The 22,710-nt window shown below is 43.5% G+C and overlaps 1 long non-coding RNA gene across 1 annotated transcript in view; it reads left to right on the plus strand.

Moving 5' to 3' along the window:
• Window positions 1–15,947: 15,947 nt before the first annotated feature.
• Window positions 15,948–22,710, plus strand: part of LOC102487122 (uncharacterized) — a 14,727-nt gene continuing 7,964 nt past the window's right edge. Inside the window, exon 1 of the long non-coding RNA XR_337137.1 lies at window positions 15,948–16,197. This is a non-coding gene — a long non-coding RNA (uncharacterized LOC102487122). The remainder of the gene's footprint in view (window positions 16,198–22,710) is intronic.

Consider the following 22,710-nt stretch of genomic DNA (forward strand, 5'->3'; position numbering starts at 1 on the left):
GGTGTGACAGTTGCAGGAAGTGGTGTGGGGAGCTGCCCTTGGGATGCTCGCCACCATTTCTAGGGCCACTGCTTTCCCACAGTTCGTACTGCAGGGCCCGCAGCTGCAGAGGGGAGAGGATGATAGGAAGAGCGAGGCTTGCCTGGTGGGCAGGAGGGACCAGACTGTTCTGAGCTGATGAATGTCATGCTCGATTGGATAGGTCTACACAATGTCAGCCCCTCAGAGCGCTCTCCTGAGCCTTAACCTAAAACAGCAAAGCCTTGCCCCTCTGGCAGTCTGTCCCCTTTCCTGCTTCACTTTGCACCATGGACCTTGTGACCATGGAATGTTCCATATGTCTCGTTTGCTTGCTTGTTGCCCGCCCCCATGTGAGCTTCATGGGGACGGGGCAGTGGCTGCCTAGGCACAGCACTATCCTCAGGATGGTGGACATTCATTACGTGAACATCTGAGCAGATGAAGGGGTTCATGAAGGAATTACTGTGGAGACCCTTCAGGAGCTCTGCAGAGAGCCCTGGGCACCGAGCTGAGTGTCGGGGGAGTCAGGGAGTGGGAACAGCAGGGTGGGTCTAGGGGAATGTCTTCACAAAGCTGAGTCCAGAGAGGCTGCAAGTGAAAGGGGAGAGAGTGAAAAGGAGGTGGAGGAGGGGGCCAGGAGGCCAACGTGCCTTGGAGGACAGAGGCACTGGCCAAGCAGGAAGACCTATTTCTGGGCAAGGTGACAGTTTCTGGGTGGAATACCTGACTTGGGGGTCTTCATGTGTCCCTCTGGGAAAGAGGATGTGCCTGTGGGTGGACATCAAGGTATTTTCAGTGACCCTTGTCAGACACCGCTCTGCCCAGCCCGACCTGCAGCTGGCTTTCTCCTGCTTGCTCGCTTCCTTGGGGCTTCAGCCAGACCATCCACCCCAACCCCACCATGGCTCTGGGACGTTTGGCATCTTTATGTCAGATTATCTACACCCGCGACCCCTCTCCCTCCTGTGCAAAAACAGGAATGGGAAATAGACTGGAACACGAGGACTGTGCTGGAGGGCAGCCTCTCTCCCTTTTTCATCTTTGAATTTTCTCGGCCCAGGTGATTCTAAGGCTTGCAGCTGGCAAGAAGAAAAAAAAAATGTGGCAGATTGGAATGTCATGTTTAACAGGTTGGTGCTAAGTTATATCACCTCTTAGATGGTGCCTGGAGAGGATAATGAATGATTAAAGCATGAACTCTGCCCGCTTTCCTCCCAGAGGCCGCCTGTTCTTACTCTCATCTCTCCTCCCCCAAATGCCGGGAGATGGCCATGATTTTCTTTTCTTTTCTTTTTTTTTTTTTTTTTGGAGAGTTTTTTTTTTTTCCATTCTTTTTGCTATAGGGTGCTTGCATTCGCCAGAAAGACAGAGAGAGTCAGACAGACAGAAAGCGAGAAATTACCCCTCAGGGGGAATGGCCACACTGCAATCCCTTCTCCTCTTGGGATCTTGGGTATGCATGCACACGCGCCCGGTGTGAGTTTTAAGGCACTGGGTCTGGGACTCGAATTGCAGTTGACTAACATGGGAGTCCAGCGACATAGCCATTACGCTAACTACTGGTCTCACGGCCATGAATTTCTTATGGAGCATGGACAGCTTGAACAAAGCCAGAACAGAGAGATGCTTCTTTGACAGGACAACCAGTGGATGGGAAGCTTCTCTGAAGGAGGTACACATCCCGGGGGGGTCCCTGAGTTCCTGGGAAAACGTACCAACAAAAGGGGAAGCACATGCGTGCCGTAGCCTGGAAGAATATCTCACTCACCCGTTTTCTTACCAGGAGATCTCGAAATGCATTTGGTTTCATTCTAGGCAGTAAGACGTGCTTAGGGCCTGCAAAATGCCAGGCCTTGTCCTGAGGTAAGAGACGACGAAGGTGCAGACTATGGGTCTGTGTCCACAGAAGCACCTCTGCTAGGCAAATCCAACATGCCTTGCGTTTTGTGGTTAAGAAGCTCTGTGCGTAGAGCCTGCCAGTGCTGGGAGGTGATGACGCATTTGTAAGTGGCTCCTCGGGGTTCCAAGTTACAGTCCCAGGCTGCTAACTGTTCTGACAGTCCTGGACTTGGCGATCGCTTGTTCTAAGGGAAAGATCGTTACTTTCCAAATCACGAGGTTAATTTGTCTTTACTTTGTTGGGTTGGTCCGAGACATCCGGCTGGGAAGTCCTCTTTCTCTTGGTCTCTTAATCTGACGGGGTGCCGGTGGTCCTGTTTGGCAGCCCGATCCATTGGTTACTGGTATTTATTCCATCCAGTGTAGTTTAGCGTTTGCTCAGACTGTCACTTTGGTACCTTTGCTGCAGGGGGCGGTCTTAAATTCAGCACTAACTTTTCTTTGTTCATGGTAAACGAATAACCTTTTGCATAAAGCTTTGAAGGATACCTGGAATTTAAAATCACCAAGTCCTCAGATAATATTTATCATTTACTCTTAGCAAGAAAATCGACATTGCACGGTCTTGTTTTCTGGAGGCCTGACCCACAGCCCCTCTTTCCTTCTCATCGCGTACCCAGTCATCACCACTACTCCCACTTTTCTGTAAGGATCGCAGCTGTCTTTTTCACTGACCACCATCCGCTCCTTGTCACAAATCCCTGGACAGAATTATCTGTGGGATTCTGCCCATGGGTGAGTCGTCCCCTCATTCATCCTGGCTGGACTGCCTGGTCTGCCCATTTGACAGATGGGCAAACTGGAGTGCGAGGTTTCTGGGTGGCTCCCTCCGTGCCGCAGCTGGTAGAGCAGCTGCTGATACAATCATGTTATCGAGACCCACGGGAGGCTGTGAGGAACTCATTTCACAGTACCCTCAGGGTGTAATAAGACTGGTTCTTCCACATATGCCCATGGGGGTGCTACTGATGAGTTCATCTTGATTTTTTTTTTTTTTTTAGTAAAGTAAAAGAGTACCTTAACGGTAACAATTCTTGGATTTTTTTTTTTAAAGGTTTTTGTCATAGGGCACATGTGCTCACCACAAAGAGATAGTGAGAGGAAAAAGTGAGAAATCTCCCTCCCCAGGGGGATGGCCATGCCACAATCCCTTCTCCTCCATTCTCCTCTCGAGATCTTGGGCATGCACGCACACGCGCCCTGCATGAGTTTAAGCCACTGGGTCCGAGACGCAAACCACAGTCGACTACATGGGAGTCCAGTGACATAGCCATTATGCCAACTGCTGGTCCCTGTTCTTGTATATTTTTTAAAGTCATTCAGAAGTGGTCTTTTCCTTCTGTCTCGGTAAATCTCCCTTTAAGTTCTTTGGCCGAGTTATTTCAGCCTTCTCAGGCTTGTGTAACACTGGTTTCCTTACTGGCCTGTTCATCATTAGGATATAAAAGGGACGTGAGACTAACTCATTGCATCATCCCTGTCGGCGATCACACTTTCTCTGTCTTCCCATGCCTCTCCTCTCCAGTTCCTGGTCTCTTGGGGCAGTGAGAAAGGCAGGGGTGGCCCCATCTGGTTAGGCAGCTCATGGGCGTGGCTGGCTGAAGGGCGAAGGGCCTGTCTGCCTTCTTCAGGTCTAAGAACTTAGATGAAGTATTCCTGGCTGTTCCCCGGTCACTGTTAAGGCACTAATCTGAACTCCCAGGAGCACACGCCTCTCCCTAACCGCAGAGGGCTCCTTGGGGCCTATGACACTGTTCTCTGACCCCTCTACTAGGAAACATTTCTTGAGTCACTCCTCCTGGTTTGGGCTCTGCACAACTGGAGGAGGTACAGGACGTTAAGCCTTGTCCCCCAGAAAATCCTGTTCTTTGCTCAATTTTCAGCTTCCTCTTAAACTATCCTCAAGTTGAGGGTTAATCCCCTAACCTCCGTCATCTGGCTTTGAAGGCCCAGACATGAGGTACTGGGAAATCTAACACGGTGGCTGTCCTTCTGCCGTTGATGGAACCTTACAAATGGGACGAAGTGTTGGGAATGCGTGGTGTGTACTCAGTAAGTGGGAGCCAGTCCTGGGCTCCAGGCTGCAGAAGGCATTGCTTTATTTAGCCATCTTCTGCGGGTCCACGTGAAGATTTTAATTGCAGAATGGCGTCTTGCTAGCAAAAATGAAAGTGGTTAGAATCAAATTTTTAAAATTCAAATGAATAAATAAAAAAGCATAAGAGGGTTGTTAAAGAAGGTTGGGGTAAGAGCATCTCAGACACGAAAAACTCAGAAGTGAGGTGTTGTAGAGCAATTGCAGAGCACTCAGTCCCGCCCTGGCAAAACTCCCATCGCCACATACCAAGTGCGCTCATAAATCAAACACCCGGCTTTCTTTGGCGGCACCTTTGGGAAGGTGGGAGCCGAGGGACTTGGGAGCACTCAGCCCGATGGCCACCAGAGGCGCTACAGGTCAGGGGCTCATCTTGGGCAAGATGGTTTCGGGAGCTCCTCAGCCCGGGTGCACCTGCAGCAGACTCTTAACCTATTTTGTCTGCGTAGACCTGGCCACGTAGAGCTCCACCCAGCTCGCCATTTTGTATTCTCTCTCACCTGGATGCTTTGACCCCACATTCCTAACCCACACAGCAGAGCCAGCGCTTTCTCAGCAGTCGCCACCGACTCTCACAACATTGGGAGGAACAGAGGCTCACCCCCTAACCAATGATGGCTCAGAACGCAGATTAGGAGACATGGCTATGATCCGGGCAGGGCTCCCTGACTCTCCTGCCCGCCGTCCCACCCACCCCGCCATGGTGCCTAAGATGGACCTGGGAAGGATCAGGGTAGGATGTGACAAGTCCTGGTCATACTTTCAGCCACTTTCCAACTGTTCCTTGGTAACTGAGAATCTATAATAGACTTTTGGATTATGAAAAATATTACTCAGCACTCACATTATATTGATTCAAAAATAAAGATTATGCAGTTCAACTGCACAGTAAAATACAGCTTTATGGAATGGTAATTTTTTACTTAAGTTCTTCTACATTATAGTGGGAGATAATGGATTCAGGAAGGGTACAATGAGGAATAAAGCTGTTGTATTGTATTGGTTAAATGACATTTAAAATGATTTGGCTGTCAGATTCGTGGAAAGGTTATGAACAGTGAATGAAAAATCTAAAATTAATTCCCTACTTCAAGAAAGTGTGATTTATACCATAATAAAATTAGATTTTTAGTTAAAGAAATTTAGTCATTAAGTAATGCCCGTGCGCTAACTCTCATTTATAACCATCTGGTTTGACGCTTCTACAGAAAATAATTTCTTCCTTAGGCAGTGCAGCCAGGGCCCTGGTGTCATTTATGTCAGTGAATTTTGTTCTGTACATTTCTGCTACATTTCTGCTACAGCTTTTAGGGGGTTGCTTTCTCAAGTACTGGAAAGATAGATTTTTATTTAGCCTCAATAATTGAGAAAGCTATTGAACTTATTTACCTCCCCAAAATGATCTGATCATCTCTCTCCCTTACTTGTTTCCAGTAACGATAAACAATACGAATGGCAAATGTTGGAGGTATGTCTAGGTGCCAGCTTGCTGAGCGAGGTGTAGGTTTGTTATTATTTCATTTTATCATCACAACTACTCTATGAGAAGTGGGCTATTCCTGCCTTATTTTACAGATGAACACATTTAGGCTGAGGGAGGTTAAATAATTCAACAAGGGCGACAGAGGTGCAGCTGGCAGGAACAAGCCAGAGTCCAGCCTGCATCCATTGACTTGGAGTCCCAGATTTTAATCACTGGCATATGTTTCATGAGTATTTGCTGATGGTTTACTCCGAGGTACTAGAACGTACTGGCAGGGTTTGAGGGACTAAGTCCAGTACTGACTCAGCCACTGACTCATGCAAAGTTGAGTACCCTGTAGCCTTTCTTTGAGCAGAACTTTCTTTTTTTAAGGTTTTTGCCTTAGGGCATGTGTGCTCCCTGGAGAGAGAGTGAGACAGAGATAGTGAGAGAGAAAGTGAGAAATCACCCCCTCCCCCCAGGGGGAATGGCCACACTGCAATCCCTTCTCCTCCAATCTCTTCCCAGGATTCCGGGCAAGCATGCACACGAGCCGAGCGTGATTCTCAAGCCTGCAGGTCCAGGACTCAAACCATGGTTGGCCATGTAGGAGTCCAGTGACATAACTGCTATGCCATCTACTGGTCCTAGAACTTTCAATATCCATAAGCTGGGAAGCAGGGCTTGTTTCCTCTGTTCAACAAACTTCTAAAGTGAACGAGGGTCATTTGTCTCATTTTATTTTTCAATTTTTATTAAGTCATATCAAATATTGTGTTGTCGGAGAAGTCATGACACATTTTGCATAGAAAAAATATGTCATGACTTTTCCAACAACCCATTATATAATAAAACACATATATCATAGGACCAGCAGTTAGCATAATGGCTATGTTGCTGGACTCCCATGTGGTCCACTGTGGTTCGAGTCCCAGACCCGGTGGCTTAAACTCACACCGGGTGCATGTGCATGCGTGCCCAAGATCCCGAGAGGAGAATGGAGGAGAAGGGATTGCGGCATGGCCATCCGCCCCGGGGGATGATTTATCACTTTCTGTTTCTCTGTCTCTGTCTGTCTTTCTGGCAAGTGCATGTGCCCTATAGCAAAAACCTCTTAAAAAAACAAACAAACAAACAAACAAACAAACAAAAAAAACAGCAACAAAAAATAACCATGTATATCCTAAATGCAAAGCCTGATTAATTTTCACAAAGCAAACATATCTGTAGGACCACCACCAAGGTCATTATTCAGAATGTTTCTAGCACTCCAGGAATCACTCTCGTGTCCCCTCCGTCATTATCTTCCTGAAAGTGACCAGTAATCTGTCACCGGAGATTGGTTTTGCTTGTTCCTGAAAATTCTAAGAATAAAATCTTATTGTACTCTTGTTTCTGCTGTCTTCTGCTCAACGCGGTCTCTAAGGTTCCTGCAAGTCATCACGTATTGCAGTTCATCCACAGCTAGCACTGTGGCTTTTTCCATAGTATGGATATGCCATCATTTATCCACTCTACCCATTCGTGTATTGGTGGATATTTGGGTTGTTCTCGGTCTTGGCTATCACGCATCACACTGTAATCGGCATTCTCGTGCATACATTTTTGGTGAACACATAAAAGTATTTCCACGGGATATCCACCTAGGAGTGGAATCACTGGATCAGAAAAGTAGAAATAGCAATGGTTATTTTAACAGACCGTACTGTAGGGAACTGATTATCAGAGGAATAAAAAGGCAAAAAAGGGAACATGGCATTAGCTAAGAGCAGTACCTGCAGGACAGCCCTTGTCTCTGGAGGAGAACCCACACAGAACTGGGACTCAGACCAATGGAGGAAATCCCCACTTCTTATAAATATCTGATATTATCAACTTTTGTTTTTTTCCCCCAGTGCTCTCTCTTCTCTGGTAGTGTAGTGTGGTATCTCATTGTGAGTTTAACTTGTGAAATGCCTGTTCAAATATTGTGCTCATTTTTCAACTAGGTTATTAAACATGTTTCTTTACTGGCTTACCTTTTCACTGTCTCTTTTTGTTATTGCTGTTGTTAAGTTTTATTTACTTCTTAGAGAGAGAGAGAAAGAGAGACCCCCAATGGGGGGTTCACGCTATAGTCCACCCCCAGCCAGCCCAGATCATGGGCATGCACACATGTTCCCAGCATGTATAAACAAGTCTTGGAACTCAAACCGAGGTCCCTCCTACTGGGGCACAGTTGTTTTACCCCTGCGCATGGTCTGGCCTCATCTTTCATTCTTTTAATTATATCTTTTAATGAACAGAGCTCATAATTTCACTGAAGTCTAGGCTACCATTCTTTTTCTTTACAGTACTGCTTATCACATTTTATTTAAGATGTTTTCACCTACTTGAAGGTCATGGAGCTATTCTTTTATGATATCTTCCACAGACTTCATTGTTTTTTACCGCGAACATTTAAAAATGCTGTGTGTGTGTGTGCGTGTGCGTGTGCGTGTGCGTGTGTGTGTGTGTGTTTGAGAGATTTTTGCTATGGGGTGTGTATTTGGGCTGGAGAGACTGATAGAGGCAAAGTAAGATAATCACCCTCCATGGGGTGTTTTCTGGCAATCCCTTCCCCTCCATTCTTCTCTCAGGATTTGGAGCATGTATGCACATGTACCTGGTGCAAGTTTCAAGCCACTGGGTCAGGGACTTGGACAGCAGTCGGCCATGTGGCAGTCCGACACTTTAATCACTAACCCACCTGCTGGTCCCATTCTTACGTGTTTTAAGTAGGAAGTTAAGGTTCATTATTTCCATGTGGATGTCCAGTTGATCCAGTACCAACTGTTGCAAAAGTCATTTCTCCCATTGTATTGCAGAGACACCTTCGTCATAAATCCAGAACCTGGACATGTGCAGTTTGTGGCTTTTCTGTATCTTCTCTCTCTCTCTCTCTCTCTCCTCGATCAGGCTTCTTAGGGATTTATCAAGTTATTAATCTTTGCAAAGAATCAACTTTTTGTTTTGTTTTCCTTTTAGAGAGATTTTTGCTATAGGGCACATGTGCTTGCTGGAGAGACGGACAAAAAGGGAGAAATCACTCCCCGGGGGATGGCCATGCTGCAGTCCCTTCTCCTCCGTTCTCTTGGGATTTGGGGCATGCATGGATATGCCTGGTGTGAGTTTCAAGCGACTGGGTCCAGAACTTGAACTGTGGTTGGCCAGGTAGGAGTCCAACAACGTAACCACTCCGCCATCTGCTGGTTCCTTGCTTTAAATTTTGATGCTTCAATTTTCCCCCTATTCCATTGATTTCTGTTTCTGTTCTATTTCTTCCTTTCTACGTATAGGCTCACATTTTTATTTTTCTAGCTTTTAGAGACAGATGCTTAGGACATCAGTACATCAATTTTCAGCCTTTCCTTTTTTCATTTTTTAATTTTTCATCTTTTCCAGGGACATGTATGCTTGCCAGGGAGAAAGAGAGAGAGGGGTTTGGGGAGTGAGAAAGCACCAACCCCCATGGGGGATGATCACACTGCAATCCCTTCTCCGTTTCTTCTTTTGTTCTGGGTCTTTGGGCATGTACACCTATATGCTCTGTATGTTTTTTCAACTCGGGGTCTTGGACTCAAACCTTGCCTGCTGCCTTAATCATCATGCCACAAGCTGACCCACCGCCTTTATTTTTTTTCTAACATGCATTGAAAATTATAATCTGCCTTTAAGTACTGCTTTCGCTACATTCCATAATGTTTAAAATGTTAGAGTTCAATTGTCATTCTGTTGAAAATTATCTTATTTCTTTTGTGATTTTTCTCAATGGGACTTATGCAATGTGTTCTGAATCTGTGGATTAAATATTTGGAGATTTTGCTCAGTATTTTTCTGTGATTGATTTATAAATTTATAATTTATTCTCACTATCCAGGCATTAAATAATACATGTTCTCTGTGTGATTTTAATCATTTGGAACTTGTTGAAACCTGTCTGTGGTTCAACATATGATCAATTTTCATAAATGTTGAATGGCCGCTAGTAGGGAATGTCTACTATGAAGTTTGGGGTTCAGCATCTGATGCGTATCAGTGAGGTCTAGTTTGTTAATCATGGCGTTTATCTCTTCTAGATCCTCACTGATTTTGCTTTTCTCTACTCATTCTGTCAGTTAGTACCAGATTTCTTTAACTCCCCGGCTGTTATTACAGGTCTTTAACTTTCTCCTCTTATTCTTTCATATATTTTTGATTTTATATATGTTTAGGCTATGCTATTAAGTGTGTACACGTTTAGAATTGCTAATATTCCTGTTACGTCGTCTCTTTTATCTTTAAAAACCATCCCTCTTAATTGCTAATAATAATTCTTACTTCAAAGTCTACTTTACACCAACTTTCTCTTTGTTGAAGTTAATATGGCTTTTAAATATAACATTAGAGACATTAGAGATAGGTAGCATTATATCTACCATGGCCATTTTCGTATTTTAATTGAATTACCCCACTTATATTTAATTAAATCACAGTCTTGTTTTAAAATCCTTTTTCCCCCTTACCCTTTCTTCCCTTCTTTTTGATTAGACACTGTTTGCTTTTCCACTCTTTGGACCTTATAGTACTAGTTTTACCATTTTTTTTGGGGGGGGGGGTCAGTGCTCTGAAAATATAGAACATAAATTCCATCTGATCTCCTGATCTTTGGTGATTACTGCCATGCATTTTAGTTATACACGTATTTTTTCCTTATAGAGTATTATTGTTATGTTAGGCAGTCAAAATATACTTATATTTATCCATTTTTTCTGCTCTGATACTCTTCACTCCTTCTGCATAACCATGCATTCATCTGAATCATTTTATATTTGCCTGAAAGTTGCCTTCAGTGTTAATGTTATCAATGTATTCTTTTGTTTTGAACTGTCTAAATATATCTTTATTTTACCTTATGAATATCTGTATTTTTACTAGTTACAGAATTCTAAGATTTTTCAGAATTTTAAAGATGACATCCCATTTTCTGCTGGATCTACTACTATCCCTGAAAAAGTTAGCTGTCACTCTTACTGCTGCTCCTCTGGGGGTTATGTCCTCCCCATCTCCATCACCTATCCTCTGACTGTTTTTAAGATTTTTCTGTCTGTCATTGATTATTTAGATATGTTGTTGCGAGTACCTAAGGATGGATTTCTTTATATTTATTTTGCCTGGGCTTCATTGAAATCCCAAGTTTCTGGTTTAACGTCTGTCATTAATTTTTGAAAATCTCTTCAAATATTGATTATACTCCATTTCTTTTCTCATTCCACTCTGAAATTTTGATTACGTGCTTTTTTTTTTGCCATGTCATGTGATGTCTCCTACACTTGTTTCTGTATTTTTTATTTTTATTTTTTATTTTTCAGAACTTCATTCTAGATATTTTCTACCAATGTAGCTTCCATCTTACTATTTCTTTCTTTGGTTGTGTTTAATCTACTGTTAAACCCATATGTTGAATTCTTAATTTGTAGTACTAGAGTTTATATTTGATATTTGGAAAATACATACCAGTTTTATGGTGAAATTCAGCATCTTTTATTGCCCTGAACATATTAGTCATAGTTATTCCAAATCTTGCTTTTGACATTTCTAGACTCTAGCTAGCCTGTGGGTCTATTTCTGTTGTGTATTTTCTTAGATGTTAGCCATTTGATCCTGTTTCCTTCCATGCTTGATAATTTTGGATTGGATGCTACGGATTATATATTAAAAACTAAAAAACCTAGGTGAGGAGAAGAGGATAGAGAAAGATAGCAAGAGAACAATAGAGAGGCAGGACATTAGTGAGAAGCAGATATGGCTTATTACCTGTTGATGATGACATGTATAGTATTCTCAACTAGATTGGTCTGAGAAGTATTTCATGATGGGTAAAGTCTTTTTACAAGCAAAATGAAAAATAGTGATTGACTGTTTTAAAAATAAAAATAAAAATAATAATAATAATAATTGGGAAAATCGTAGAAAAGGTATTGAATGTTGAAGCGAGGAGATTAATATCTCTGTAAAGACTGACATGCATGGCATTCCCTTTTGAAAACACAATGTAATACACTGTAAAGTTATATGTAATCCAATGTAATATAAAGAAGATTATGATGATAATAAAAATAAAAACAAAACAAAACAAAAAAACTAAAAAACGTATGGATCACTTTAATTATCGTTCATATAAGATTTACTTTTCTTCGTTAGATAAAATACTGGGGACATATTTATCTACTCAGAAGCAAAAGTTATTTAAGAGAATATGATCTTAATGGAAAATCTGTTGCACTTACCCAGCCATTCTTTCTTGGAAAGCCTGACTTTCTTCCATCTAGCATCATGGAATTGTCAGAATTTATGCTTATATTTTAGTATTTGAGGATAATTTGTGGCTATATTCTGCTTCTTTGAGGCTCTTTTTTACTTGTTTCTCTGTCTCTTGCACTTTATACATGCATCACAGGCATAATTATATACCTCAAGCAGAAGCTGTATGAAGAATATTGGGCTCACTTCTTTCTAGTTCCCTTCTCAAGGATATTTGAACCTCAAATTCTGACTGCTTTGGCAACTCTAAACTCTATTTTTTATCTCCCAACTCAGTGAGATTCCTCTAAGTTCCAGCATATCACTTTCTTGTTTGACTTCTATGTAAAACAGCAGATGCCCCAAAAGCAAAATGTGGCAGAGAATATGGGGCTTACTTCAAAAGACTTCTCTCCAAATATTGGACCTTTCCTTTGGGATGGCTTTGTTGCTGTCAGATACTTTTCCAAACTTTGTTTTGCTTTAATACAACTTTTATAATTGTTCTTAACAGAAAGATTAGTCTAATATAACCCACTCTTTGATAACTTGAAGTGAAAGTATATCTCATTTAATTTTCACAATATCCTTTTGAACTAAGTCTCATTTACTTATTAGATTTTTGCCATAAGGTGCATGTGCTTGCCATGAGGAGAGTAAAAGTGAGCAATCACCCTACAGGCTGCAATCCCTCCCCCTCCATTCTCCTCTTGAGATTTTGGGTACGCATGTACACATGCCTGGTGTGTTTTGAAGCAGTCTGGTGCAGGACTCAAGCCACAGAGTCGGCCATGTAAGATCTACTGCCTTAACTACCATACCACCTACTGGCCCAAGTATTATTATTTGAGAGATTTTTGCTATAGGGCACGTGTGCTCACTGGAGAGACAGAGAAGGACAGATAGAAAGCAAGAAATCACCCCCTGGGAAGGATGGCCATGCCACAATCCCTTCTCCATTCTCTTCTTGGGATTTTGTGCACGCACTTGTGCCCAGTGTGAGTTTCAAGCCTCCAGATCCAGAACTTGAATCATGATCAGCCATGTGGGAGTCCATCCACTCAACCATTATGCCATCTGCTGTCTCAGTGTTATTTACTTTTAAAGATGGAATATTGTTATGTGCAGAACCTTTGGAGTCATAATTTGATATTCAAACTCCAGCTGGCCACTGACCAAGGTATAAGATCTTGAACAAACTTGAACTCCCCCCCCCATTTAATCAATATCCAAAAAAATGAAGTGAAAACAACCTCTAAAGATCAGATAATCTCATTTTTAAAAAGATAATTTGAGTATAGTAAAAAGAAAACTTCCCAATTCATTATATAAAACTGGTATTTAAACCTGAAAAACATAGTAGACCAATCTCATTTATGATTATCAGTATAAAAATGATGGACCAATGAGTACAAAAACATGTTCAGAATGATAGCAAACAGAATTTAGCAATTAGCCACCACATCAATAGAGCTAAGGTGAAAAAATTATATGGTTATCTTCATAAGTGCAGTCAAAGTACTGGATCAAATTCAATACATATTGGTTTTAATTTTTATTCAAGTTACATGCACTGAGCTTCTGCTCTATTATAGCAGTGAGGATGCATGAGTGAGAAGACCACTGCCCTCATCCCATTCACATTCTAGTGGAGGGAAACAGTCAATAAATGAATACGAAGGTAAACTGTTTTTAGCTAGAGCATACATTTATATTAAAAACTTGATCAAATTGACTTTATTCATGTCATAAATACATCTCAGACCAAAGCAACCATTTTTCTTAACTGGTAAGTGCTAAAGTACTTTTACTTAAAGTCAAAAATAATACAAGGATGCTCACTATGTCCAGAACATTTGACATTGGATTGAGGAATTAATTGAAGCAATAAGACAAGAGAAAGCAATTAGAAGTATTGGAACTGGAAAGAAATAACACATCACTACTTATGGATAATATAAATACATTAATGGAAACCTCAGAAGACTCAACAAAAAATACTATAAATAGTAAAAAAAAATTAATCAAGTGGTTGGCAATAAAAATAAAAATAAATATAAAAAATAAATTGCTTTCATGTATATAAACAAAACCACTGATGATCCAAAAACACATTTCTATAAACAAAACCACTGATGATCCAAAAACATGAAATGGAAACAACTTCTAAAGATTAGATAATCCCACTCAAAACCACTGATATATTGAGAGAGAAAATTCTATTTATGATAACAAAAGATATATAAAGAAGAGATATTCAAAATACACACAAGGAAGATTAGAAAATATTCCTGAAAGAAGCAGAAGTAGACTTGAACGAATTATTAGAAATACCATAGTAAGAAGATGTAACATTATATAGATGTCAGCTTTCCCAACATTAATTTATAAATTTCATATAATAAAGCTGGTTATGAATATCTCATGTTCTTCAAATGCTAGTTTCAGGAATAGAGGTACCAGGCCCTGGAGCAGGGAGCCGAGGAGCAGTTTGGGAGGAGGAGCTGGATTTACTTTGTGCATGATGTGTTCCATGGTTTTCATACTTCACGTTACACTCATCCATTGGTCTTCACCAGGCTTTTTGCCATTAGAGAGTAACAGAGAAAGCAGTTTGGGTGGGACGGACTTTTCTGAGCCTCCTCAGTTTCTCCTATAATACTGCTTCCCCTCTTGACCACAAGAGGGTGCTAGACAAGAATGCTAAGATGTGAAAGATGATGTTCGCTTCAAAGGCACTGGTGCTAGTGATCTTGGTTACAGTGGTGAAGAGGCGGTACAAGTTTGGTGTTTTTTTCCTTCTCTTCTTGAGTTGATAATGTGGATTTTCAACTTATTTTCAACCTTATTCTTTTAAATCCTAAACTGGTCATTTATGATGAATTGTAGATAATTATTTTTTTAAGAGAAATTTTTGCTATAGAGCTCTTGCATTCCCAGAGAGTCAGGGAGGGACAGAGAGACAGAAAGCAAGAAATGACCCCTCAATGAAGATGGCCACACCACAGTCCCTTCCCTTCCATTGACCCCTCAATTAAGATGGCCAAACCACAGTCCCTTCCCTTCCATTCTTCTCTCCGGATCTTGGGCGGGCACTCACACACACATGCTGCCTGGTCCAGGACTCAAACCATAGTTGACTACGTTGAAGTCTAGCAACGTAACCATTATGCCATCTGCTGGTCCCATGTAATCTTTTAGTTTAAAAAAAACACAATATACTTTCCAGTCTTTCCTTCTCTCCTAACACCCTCCCTCCCCGCCCACCTCTACTTGTTACTGGAACTTTTCTTTCTTCCTGAGTATCCTATACTCTTCTACCACCCTACCTTTTAAAAATTCTCTCTTCTTAGCATGCTCACTCTCCTCCATTCCTGTCTGGAAATCTGTCCATTCTTCAGTGCTATTTTCAAAGTTTCTTTTTAAAAAACACATTCCTTGGGGCCAGCAGGTGGCATGATGTAACATACTGCATGATGCAATACTCCCACATGACCAACCATAGTTCAGGTCCTGGACCTGACTGCTTGCTTTCTCCCTCTCTCTCTCTCTGTCTCTGGTGAATGCACATTCCCTATAACAAATTAAACTAGTAATAATACATTATTTAAAAAAGTGTTCCCTTAGGTTTCCAACTGTATTTGAAATACTGTTATTTACCAAGGTAAATAACCCTTTGATTTCTCAGTAATTCATGTTTATTCTGTAACTTCCTGTTCAACTCTGAATGTCAATGCAGGGACTCTGTTTTACTTGACTGTTTTATCTGGGTAACTTCTGGAACACTTTTCTTATTGCCCTGCATTCAGGCATCAATAAGGATAGAATTGGATTAGAAAAACTCAAGGGCTTAATTTAGTCCAGTGACATGGACTGGCTCTCCAAATTGCCCATACGAACCCACCCTTTGGATATTATGAGTTGGATCTGCCCAGTGACCAGGTACTAACGGACCACATGGGTGCAGTGGTAGCCTTCACCATGACATCACAAAGCAGACCCTGTTGCTGGTCACATGACTCTATCCATTTATGGTGTCCCCAGGCCCTACATGCACCTATAGCCAGGCAAAGAGGGCAGCATCAACCTGGAGCAGGGTCTTCCTCATACTTAGTACCAGGGCAGTTCTGCATGAGGAAGACCCTGACAGTCAGCAGTGCTCCTTAGACATTGCACTAATCACAATTTTTTTTTGTCTTAACCCAAAATTGAGAAGTTTTTTAGACTTATAGATGTGTGTGTGTATAGAGCCAATATTTCTGAATGTCATGTTCTTACTAGTTTGTTCACCTTTTTGTGAATGTGATTAACAAGAGGTGAGATATTTGCAAGAATCTGTACATATGAATTATTCTTCAAAAACACCAAGTCTTTCTTTTCTTGCAGGAATCCAGAAGCTTTGAAGTCACAAGAAGAAAAGGTAGGGAAAATTCATTCGTACCCATTTTATTCTCAGTGTTGACATTTCGGAAGTAGTTTGTTGAAACTAAAATGAACCTTAGACTGCGGACAGCCTGTTCTTTGAAATGTTATGTGGCCTTTTCTGGGTACTGATTGCTTGGCACTTGGTTCTGGAAACTCCAACCACTGAAGGCCAGGTTTGCTTGTGAGAGCTATGTTTTCTTCCTTCGAGTATCAGAGATGGGGTCTGGGGAGCTGGCTCGTTCGTGTTTATAGTCTATTAAGAGAAGCTTTACTTTTGAGTAAAGTTTGAAGTAATTATTCCATTTTACCCAGCAAAAACAGCATGAACAACAACAAAAAAGTGGTTTATGGTTTGAGGTATTTCAATATCTGGGAAGAAATGCCACTGTGAAAAATATTTTTGATTAGATTTTTACAGCTTCAGCTAAGCTGAAATAGAAATAACCAATTAATTTTCCTTTGGAAAACAATCCCATGATGTTCTGTTTTCCCTGACAGCATACCTCTAACACATTTGTTTTCTGGTCTCTGAGGTAAGCAAATGTGGATGATAATTTCAGAATTTTTTAGAGGAAATTGAAGTTTCCCTTATTCACTTTCAGTAATATCTGCTCTCTATTAAGAAGATGCCTTTTGTATGATTTGTGAAATCATTGCCAATCGTCTCTATTGCAGGGATGGAGGGAGAAAGTCAGAAATCAAACTGAGTTCCTGGTCTAGGGTGCAGACTGGTTTAAGCTTCAGCCACATCTGTGGCACTCTCTCTAAAAAGAGCGATAATCTAAAAAAGTGGAAAATGCCATGTTGTCTCCTAAATCTAACGTGTCCTTGCCTTCTGGTCAGTTCTTATGTCACACAACAAAGCGAAAGGCCTAGGGTGTCAGCAGCACACTCTAGAGCGCTAGAGAGATTGGGAGCTTATCCACAACCACGCCTTCCTCAGCCACGGGTGCTGCTGTCCGTGGTGCTGGAACCCTGCGTTTAAAGACTGGGTAATTGTCAGTAGCTCTGGGATGGATTTCCAGTCCCATTTGCCATTGCCTTCGGTTTGGGATTCGGTGTCCTTTGGACCGTCTCCATAGGGCAAACTGCATTGCTCACATATTAGAACCAACATGAAACAGAAGGGCAGTGGATGAGGCGGAGAGGATGTTTCTTATTGAGAGTTGTATTCACAATGGGCACAGTGACCCTGTAAACTGGAGAGAAATAGACGTAAGCAGAGAAGGTGACATGGACTCTGCTTTGAATAATAACTATGCATTTCAGTACCCCTAAGTATGCATGTTGGGAGTAATTCACACTATGGAATCTACATACGCGTAACTGTTTTGGAATCCGTCCTTGTGCTGGAAGTGTCTGTAATAAGTTTACAGTTATAGGAGAACCATATGTGCTTTAATGCAAAGGTGTGGAGCAGTAAAGCCCCATATTAATGAGAATCCAGAGGATACCCAAGGCTGGTCAGGCTTTGCTGTCCTTGTCCATAACCTCCCGCTCTCTGGAAATACTCGCCGTCACAGGGACTGGGAGCAGATGCTTGGGGCTTGTGCTAGCACATTTGTCCTGACATCACATAAACTTCTTTATCCCTTCGTGAGCTACTGTCTTCTTGATGGTTTCTGGCGGAGTGGTGTGTCTGAGAGTTCCTGAAGTAGCCAATGTCTTCACGTCAGAACTTACAGTCTGGCAAGAAAGAAGGAGGGTGGCACCTTGCAGCTTGGTTCCAAGTTGTTTGGGGTCTGAGAACTCACTGCCTTGGATTGCAGAATGGTTATTCCTCTCCAGAGCAGTGTATAAACATAAAAGTAAGAGAGGCACTGAGACACAGAATTAGTCCTAAAGACAAACATAAGGCAGTATTGTCTAGTAACAAACACCTCAGGTGAACTCCTAGCTCCATCTTGACCTGGAACTGAAGAAAGAGCAGGTGACTAGTACTCTGTTTCTCCCCAGTTTGCCAGGCCCTGGAGGGGCTGGGAAGGTTGGGGAGTCTCTAGGTCTAGAGACTCTCTAGCGTCTGAGAGAGTTTCCGATTGTGGTTTTGTTCTTAATACTACACCTGACTAGGGAGTGTCAGCCCCACCCTGGCTTTCATGCCATGAATGCGTGATCAATTTCAGCTTCTCACTATATGACTCAGCAACTCTGAGCGAAGACTGTGAGGTGGGAATTGAGAGGGGCAAACAGTAGTAGTGAGGATGGGCTCTCGGCTGAACCACGGGGGTTGGGGTCATTGGGATGAAGGGAATGCACTGTGTGCCTTGGACCTGCCCTTCGCCTTATGCCAGGGTGTCATAGACCGCAGATGACAACCTGTAACAGCTTTCTTGCTTCTGTCCTTTGCTCACACTGTTCCTCAGCCCACTTGCTTTGTTCCTCTTCTTTGTGGAATCCAGCTCTTTGTGGTCCCTTCTAATTCTCCTAGAGCACTTCGCCTCTACCTAATCTGAGAAGGAAGGGCTCCTATCCAAATCCTATTGATTTCCTGAAGGCAGAAACCTTCCCATGCTCACCTCCAGATCCCTCTCAGCCCCAGCCCAGGGCCCGTAGTTGCTCCATGGTTTCTAGAGCAAGTACAAAGTACACACTTGCTTTATGCGTGTTGCCTTTCACGCTGGTCTGTCCCAGAAATAGCGATGAGGCATTGCATCCTGTAGTTCTAGGAAAGCACTTTTAAAGAAGTGTTCTATGTGTAGCCATCAGACACTTTGGCTGATGCACTAATGAAAGTTCAAATATGCTGGGTATTTTGGGATGAATTATATTCCTCAAAAAGATATGTTAAACTCTGGAACCAGCAGTTAGCGTAATGGCTTTGTCGCTGAACTCCCATGTAGCCGACCGCAGTTCGATTCCTGGACCTGGTGGCTTAAACTCACACCGGGTGCGTGTGCATGCATGCCTAAGATCCTGAGAGGAGAATGGAGGAGAAGGGATTGCGGCACTGCCATCCCCCCAGTGTGTGGGGGGGGTGATTTCTCACTTTCTATCTCTCTGTCTCTCTCTGTCTTTCTGGCGAGCACATGTGCCTTATAGCAAAAACCTCTCAAAAATAAATAAATAAAGGATATGTTAAACTCTAACCCAGAACCTATGAAAGTGACTTTATTTTGGAAATAGGGTCTTGGCAGATGTAATCAAGTTAAGACAAAGTTATAGAAGATTTGGGAAGGGTCCCTAGTTTAATGTGTGGTCCCTTATAAGGAGAGAAAAATGAGAACCCAGGCCCACAAGGGTAATATGATGTAGCGATGGAAGCACAGGGCCGTTGGCCATTTCCAGAAGCTAGGAAGAGGCATAGAAGCTCCTCCCCTAGGGCCTTGAGAACGAGCATGGCCTGCCGACCCCTTGATTTTGGACTTCCACCTCCCAGAACTGGAAGAAAATGAATTTCTCTTGTGTGACACCATCTGGTTTGTGGAACCTTAGCATGACAGCCCTTGGACAGTAGTATTTAGAAAACGTGGACTCAGTAAACATGAATTCATTTGTGTTGTTTTGCCTGGTGGTGATAATGCTTCTACTGCAGACTCAGGCGTTTTCATATGTGAAATATGACTCAACAAGGAATGTAATCTGGAATATTTCCCAAAGTTAGCGTCCCATGGGACAGAATTAGTTTTGATGCTTTTGATCATCTCGAGGCTGGTATTCCGTGCAGTGCCCTTTGCAAGCCCTATTCTCAAGAGCCCAAGAAGAAGGAGAGTTTCCACGGGAGGCCAGGGACCAGTGACTGCTCTGTGGTTCTGCCCACACAGCACGGCAAGGCAGTCATGACAAGAGCGCTGTTTGCTGTGAGGTTTTCAGAAAGTTTTGACGCTACACCTCCCTCGACTTTGGGTAACCCATGACACAAGCAGCGCATATAGCACCGTGCACATGCGATTCTTCCCTTTCCATGTTAATTTTCAGTAGGGATGAGAACCCCCTCTGGGTCCATGCCCCTCTGATGCACTGAACCTTTCTCCAATGGGCGGAGGTTGCTTTAATGACTTGCCTCATGACATCCAGGGGCTTCTGCACCTGATTATTGGCTGCCAAGTGTGAAGAGCAGAAAGGGACTTAGGAGAAAACTTCCTGAGGGGCTTTATTTCCAGGCAGATTTGTGGTAAGGACTCTGGGGGCCCAGAGGGAAATACATCAGAGATGTTGTGGCAGGGCTACAGGCCTGACAGGGTGTGTTCTCAGAAGGTCACATGCCTTTTCTAGGTCACGGAGCTGTTCCTCCTTCAGGGCGTCCCGTGTGTTCTCAGTCCTTGAGCCTGGGACCCGCCCACGGGGACAGAGCCAGTTCTACCTCTTTACCTGAACTCTAGTGCAAGTATTTTTATACCTCTTTCTAGACACCTAAAATTTAATTTCAACCTTTTCTGAAGCTTCAACAAAAGGTGCCAACCTCGCCTCTCTGAGACACTCCTGCGTCCACTCTGAGGGCTGGTGCTGATTGTGACCGCCAGAATTCGTCTACTCAAACCAGTGCTTTTCCCTGACTGATCCCATCACATTGAATTACAGCCCTGAGAGAGCACTGGAGTGGGCTGAGCGAAGGGCCGGGATAATTTAGCCCTTGTCAGCCATAGCTTAGGAGTCTGGGGTGATCGGTATTCAATTGCAGATGTCTGTGAGTGTGCAGTGATTAGGGACTGCGAGTTTAGGGGTGGGCACCAGCGTCACGTCGTCGCATTAGCTACCCCCATAGGCATGGCCCACTCACCTTACCTGTGAGGGAGCCTGGAAAGGAGGATTGTTGCTGTCTTCAGGCAGAAGGAAAGAAGGGAGTGACTGTCACACACACAGCCAGGGTGGCTCCTGCTAGCAATGCAAATCTAAATGAACCTGACCTGCCAGTCCTGGGAGTGAGACTGCAGCCCAAGTCTGCGAACCCTAGGAATTAGTCCCTAATTACAGCTGCCTCTGTTCGCCCCTTTATGGTTCTCTGCATCTGGGTGAACCTCAGCTATCAAGAGCTGCATTCTGTTTACCATTCATTCTGATTTTGTTTAGCAGATGTTTCCTGGATCTCGTAGTTGCCTGGATAATCTGTCTTGGTGTAATGCGAAGTGGCTGACTGTCTTCGATGAAGCAGATTAATAAACTCCTAGGTTTCCCGAGATAACTTCTTTAATGGCTGCAGATGTAGGAATATAAAAGGGAGCCATCCAGACTTGACAGGGCCTAGGGCGGTGGGTTTTTTAAGTTTAAGGCTGCCATCTGGAGAAAATGGAGTTTACTTCCCTGTCTCCTCCTCCCTCCTAAACAGGGGAGCATTGCTTGTTTTTCTATGGGCTCAGGCCTCAAAGAAGTTGGGAGTGACACCTCTCTCCTCAGGCTCCTCACCCCACAGAAACTGGCTCTTTCTGGATAGTGCTCTTTTTTTCAGTTGCCGGAAAATGACCAATTTCTGAGCACTGACATCCCCCACACTGTGGGAGGGTGTTTCTACGGGTACAGTCAACCCTCCCAACAGCCCCCTGAGGCTGTGTGGGGCACCAATCTCACACCTTCCAGGTGCCCATCCTTTGAGGACCAAACAGTTCCCGGTGGTCTGGGTGATGGTTATTTTGCAAACCCCAAGGGGTGAACATGTGTCCACACCTAGCCTATCACAATACTCCATCCCTCTCCCCAGCACTTTGGAAGCAGCAGGATCTGCAGTGTGGACATCTCCTGGTTGCTGTTTAAACAGGTGTGTGAATTCTACCCCAGGCCCACAGCACCATTCACCTGCTGGTTACAGCCCGAGTTCCAGGGGTAGCCCTTGAGCTGCTGTGTATGCATCGTGGAAGGGCAGAGGTCAAGTCCTTTTGTCCCAGGCTCCCCTGCCCTGATACACAGTGAGTGCTGAAGGGTGTGAGCTGCCCGTCATATCCCAGGCTGACCAGTTCTATGTCTCGTCCTTCCATTGCTCTTTAAGGTAAAACCCTGGCCATGAGGGCTTCAGGTCAGTTGTCTGTGGGCCCCCCAGAGCCCGCACAACTCGCCCTGTCTGCTGTGCTGGAACTTGCCACCCGTTACTCAGAAGGCTCCATCTCCTTAACTGCTGTCTTCAGGGAGCTCCTCTGCTAGAAGGCACTTCAGAGGTGTCTATGCAAATAAGCTAATCTGTGGTTGTGACTGGCAGGCTATAGGAGCATGGTGGGATGAGCAGGGTGACAAACCCCTGGGCAGTGATTTGTGCTTCTGGGGAAGTCTCCCTGGGGATTTCCATTACAATATTTGGGCATAGGTCCCTGTCTGGAATTTGTAAGGAGTGAGTCAGGTTCTCAAAGAGGTTGTGGGGACCAGCAGTTAGCGTAATGGCTATGTCGCTGGACTCCCACGTAGTCAACCACAATTCAAGTCCTGGAAACGGCGGCTTAAACTCACGCCGGGCGTGTGTATGTGCGTGCCCAAGACCCTGAGAGGAGAACAGAGGAGAAGGGATTGCACCATGGCCATCCCCCCTGGGGGGTGATTTCTCGCTTTCTGTCTCTCTGTCTCTCTGGCGAGCGCACGCACCCTATAG

Source organism: Tupaia chinensis, unplaced genomic scaffold, assembly GCF_000334495.1.
Source record: "Tupaia chinensis unplaced genomic scaffold, TupChi_1.0 Scaffold144346_1, whole genome shotgun sequence".
Taxonomy (NCBI): Eukaryota; Metazoa; Chordata; class Mammalia; order Scandentia; family Tupaiidae; genus Tupaia; species Tupaia belangeri.